The following is a 5,343-nucleotide window of genomic DNA, read 5'->3' as shown; positions in this document are numbered from 1 at the left end:
GAATGTTTTATTTTTTTCAGAGGTGCCTTGGTCATGGTATCTCTTTAGAGCAACAGGACAGTGACTAAGACAAAAAGTATAATAAAAATGTGTTTTAGTGGTATGTATAAGTTAAAACACTGGTCACAGTTTTTCATTCTTTCCTGTAGTAAAATAACTTTATGCTATGATGTATGTGTATCTCCAATTCTTGACTTGGGATTTAATGTTGTTGACACTATTTCTGAGGAGATGTGACACCAATGACAGATCAAAAGTAAGGATGCCACCAAAATCCAAGTTGATGAACTAATGAGTTTTATTGTGGTTACTTATAGAAGCATGGGTGAGGGGTTATTTGTGGGAGCAGAAATAACTCAAAGACAGACACCAAGAGCCTAGCCCAGCATGAATTGCATAACTTAGAGACAGCTGAAACCCTGGAGCTCACGACACAACTTTGGGCAGCTTGACAGGTTGGGGAGCATCTCTTTTATGCAACTCAGGTGGTCTGAGCCTCTTCCAGGCAGCTTGGCTGGTGTGTCACTTCCAGGTGGCTCAGCGTGTCTGAGCATCTTCTAAAGAGCTAGGTAGATATTTGTCTCCTTCAGATGGCTTGGCTGGTGTGAGAGTGTCTCTCAACAGTCTTTACTACTTATATACTCTTGGACAGGGTGGGGACTATTGTACCTGGTCAATTTTAGGGATTGCTTGAGGACCCAGTTGTTTTCTTCATGAACTTAACAAAGCATCTCTGAAGGACTGAAAGTCTTCACCTCCCCTTAGAACATCCTGTTGTTTTGCACCATCCTCATCTTGTGTCTTAATGAGCTTCCTTTCGAGATGGAAGGTTTTAATTTTAGAGGATATTGTTATACAACACTTAGCCAGCCAACTCAAGACTTGGATCAATGGATCTTTAGTGGATGTGATGTAAATTAGGGCTTGAAATGTACATGCAGTGGATTGGCTTTTTAGAACTTTTTAGAACTTCTGTCTTTTTCCCCACAATGGAAACTGTTCTTTGAATTTTCGCCATTCCAATAATCATAAAATGAATTAAGAAAGTATTTAAGTCCAACTGTAGCAGACAAGTCCAACTGATCCCAGTGAACAACAGAAGTCTGGAGAGAGAGAGAAGAGAGAGAGAGAGAGAGAGAGAGAGAGAGAGAGAGAGAGAGAGAGAGAGAGAGAGAGAGATTTTGCATTATGTGTTTCTAAGACTTTGCAATTCTGTATTATGGGGCAAAGTGAGCAACACATGTGGATGAAATTGTAAACAACTTTCACAAGATGCATTCTATCTACTTTCAGATGAAATATTTCAAAGTAAGTGAGGTAGTAGTTTGGGTTAACTTCTGTACAATTCAGTATAATGGTGATCACAAATGGCCAGGAAATAAAATTACTCATTGCATCGCATCACAAAAAACCTATTGACTTATACAATGCTCAGAATCAGTAAAATTATGCTTAAGATAAACAAAAAGCAGTCTTGAAGCCACAGATACTTCACTTATGTTTGTTTCAAAAAGTAGGAACAAAGATAAATCATAGCAATATTTAAGCATTTTCCTCTTTCATTTTCTTATTCATTGCAACTACTTCCACATCCTTTTTGCTCCTGAACTGTCCTTAAAATCTCAAGGCCTTTCTCTGTTTAAAGATTTCCTAGCCATAGCCCATGGCATTAACATTTTTTACATTTCCCTTTCTTCTGGACTCTCTGTCACGAGCCCCCAGAGAACAGATACAGGAGAGAGCTGACAGGATGATGAGGACTTCCAATCTGACTCTCCTTTAGTTGATGGGGCTATCCTGACTAGAGAAGGACTGGGGATGCTTATAATTTAATAACAGCTGACATGCACTTGTAGAAAGGAAATTTACTTTGTGTTAGAGCCATGACAGATGCTTTGCACAGAATGCCGAAATACATAACTGAAACCAAGTGTGGAGAATCAGACCTGTAGTCTCAGAACTCTAGTGGTTGAAACAGGAGGATTGCTGTTTGAGGTCAGCCTGAACCACACAATGAGTTCAAGATCAGCTTAGGCTATACCCTGTCTCAAAAAAAGAAAAAAAAAAGTGAAAGAGATCTCAAGTGTGGGGAGTTTTATTGCTTCAACAAAGCAGATTAAAGAGATATGGGAAGTATTTGAAGTGAAAAAAACCTCATTGAAAGCAATTGGGTTTTTACATGTATTTAAATATAAGGAACCAATGGGAAAATGTGAGATAACAGAAGAATATAATTTCTGCTGGAAATCAGAAAATGGGATGAAACCTGATAAGATAGAGGCCAAATAGACTATTAATACATGCACATACACAAAAATGTCTAATTTCTCTCACAGTACATATAATGGTTCCCAAATTATATGCTTAACAGGTGGGTAGCACTTTGAATTGCATAAATGTTATTTCACTTCTCTGTAACTAAAATTGAATTACTTTTTTTCAACTTTCTATTTTCACTGATAGTAGAAACTTGAATAGTCTGCTTTATAGGGGCTGCTTTGATTGCTTAAGCATTGTGCCATGGAATTCTTTCTCTCTCAATTTCCTTTTTCAAGAAGTGGCCTTATAAGTTGTCCTGGAATTTGAGAAAGAAGGCCGCTCTGCGAGCACTTGTCTTTATTGTGACCTTCACTGACAAGCTTCTGAAGCTGGCTTGAATCTTCTGTTCAAGCCTTAAGATATAAATTCTCCAGGTTCCTTCATGTCATTGGCTCTGTCAGTCACTTCTGTGTCTTTTAGGGAGCAATGAAAACCTCCTTCTGAGAGGCACCTCGCTAAACGTTGGCTGGGTGGAAATTGAGGAGTCTGCCAGCCGTCTCTGTCTAGACACTCCCCTCAGCTGTCTGAATTCTTCATGTGACTTCAAACTTGAGGCCTTTTCCATGATTTCCTGTCTAATGGGCTATTACATAATGTGCTAGGCCAAAGTTCTTTCTGCTGGAAACATCCTTGTCAACTATTTGGTTATTCATATAATTAATCCTTTTCTCCCACGTGGATGTCAACCTTATATTATCTTTCCATTGATTTTGATAACCAATTACTAAAATTTGGCAGCCTATAATGGAACATTATGGCAGAAGAGGCTGGAAAAATGTAAGAGCATAAAGATGGGGAAGTGCTGTCTTCTGTATATGACACAGCTGTTGTATTTATGAACTCAGTAGCCATGGTTACCTGTATAAGATCAAGCCAGCCAAAATTCTAGCATAGATAGGCAAGGGACTTCTTAGGCTCCAATCTTTACTGAGGAGCTAGTGGCAGGCGATAGCTGCTGACAGAGGACAGCATTCTTTTTTGAGAGCATTGCCATTGTTATTTTTTCCATGCTCCAATGGATGGCCCCACACCCATTCACACACACACACACACACACACACACACACACACACACACACACACTTGCTGAGGAGTGAGAGGGAAATGGGGTGTTGACAGGAGAATATTGTGTTAGTTTGAATGTAATTGGCCCCCATAAGCTCATTGCAAGTGGCACTATTAGGAGGTGTTATTGGTGAAATTATTAAGGCCACTCCACATAGTTAAAAGGAAGATTTATTTAGTGGGTAACTTACAAAAAAGTGAAAGGTAGGTCACAGGGCCTGGGGAAGGTGTATCGAAGTCCAGCGGTGTTCTCTGGAGCTCTGCTCAGTCAAGCTCAACCGTCAAGGGTCCAGGAACAGAGAACGTGCTCGCTCATCTAGATCTTGGGTCTCTCAGCCCTCCCTTGGCCTCACCTTGTAGGCATGACAGTTGCGGAAGCCTCAATGGGGGTTGGAATTTCCAGATCAAAGCTGGAATGGCTACCCACTACAAGGTGTGGCTTTGTTGGAGTAGGTGTGGCCTTGTTGGAGGAAGTGTGTCACTGTGGGGGAGGGCTTTTAGGTCTCCTATGCTCAGGCTACACCCAGTGAAACAGACCACTTCCTGCTGCCTTTGAGTCAAGATATAGACTCTCAGCTACTTTTCCAGCACCATGTTTGCCTGTACACTTTGAGATCGCTTTTGCTCAAGATATGTCCAGTGTCTCAGCTCATTTCCTGTTGCCCATGGGATCAAAATGTAGTTCCTTCTCTACTCTCAGCTCCTTCTCCAGCACTATGTCTGCCTGCATGCCACCATGTCCCACCATGATAATGGACTAACCCTCTGAAGCTATAAACTAACCAATTAAATGTTTTCCTTTGTAAGAATTGCCATGGTCATGGTGTCGTTTCACAACAGTGGAAACCCTAAGACAGATATATTGGAAGACCATGAAGGGAGTTGGAGGGGAAAGGGAAGTATAGGGCACATATTGTGATGGTTTGGAAGAAAATGGCCCCAAAGGGAGCGGCACTAATGAAGTGTGGTCTTGTTGGAGTTAGTGCGGCCTTGTTAGAGGAAGTATGTCACTGTGGGGGTGGGCTTTGAAGTCTCCTATGCTCAAGACCACTTCTTGTTGCCTTTGAGTAAAGATGTAGGACTCTCAGCTACTTCTCCAGCACCATGTCTGCCTGTACACAACTGCTACCATGCTGCACCATGATGATAATGGACTAAACCTCTGAAAACATAAGCCACACCAATTAAATGTTTTTCCTTTATAAGAGTTGCCATGGTCATGGTGTCTTTTCACAGCAGTAGAAACCCTAAGACACATGTGATCATATTTTTCTGAATACATGTATAAAATTATCAAGAATAAAAAATTACTAAAAATTGCATCTTAAATGAACACATGTATATTATCTAACAATTTCTGTGGTCAGGATGCCTAAGCTATCTCCTCGAACCTCACCCACAAGTTGGTTGGCCAGGCTGATCTGGAATTCTGACAGGGTCAGATTCTTCTTCTAAGCTCATTTGGTATTGGCAGAATTAAGTTTCCTGGCTTTTGCCTGCTCTTGGTTGGTGGTTTCCCTCAGAACCCAGACAACTAGAAACCACCTATAGTTCCTTATTACATTGACATATTCAACGTGACCACTTGTTTCATGCATCTCCCCAAACACCTTAATGTCATCACATCACATCAGCCATGAAACATAGTAATGAGAGATACATCCTGTTAAGTTGTCATGTTCTACTGGTAAGTGTCAAGTCACATATACTGCCTCCGCTTAAGGAGAGGGTGTGGTAGTATTGTGTTCCCCAAAATATTGTGTACCCTAATAAACTTATCTGGGGTCAGAGAACAGAAAAGCCACTAGATACAGAGGCTAGAAAATGTGGGCACTCAGACCTTCAATCCTAACATTCCAGAGGCAGAAATCCCTCTGGAATCTCTGTGAGTTCAAGGCCACATTGGAAACAGCCAGGCATGGTGACATACACCTTTAATCCTAGGGAGTGATGGTAGAA

Source organism: Peromyscus leucopus, chromosome 2 (genome assembly GCF_004664715.2).
Source record: "Peromyscus leucopus breed LL Stock chromosome 2, UCI_PerLeu_2.1, whole genome shotgun sequence".
Taxonomy (NCBI): domain Eukaryota; kingdom Metazoa; phylum Chordata; class Mammalia; order Rodentia; family Cricetidae; genus Peromyscus; species Peromyscus leucopus.
This window is presented reverse-complemented; position numbering follows the sequence as displayed.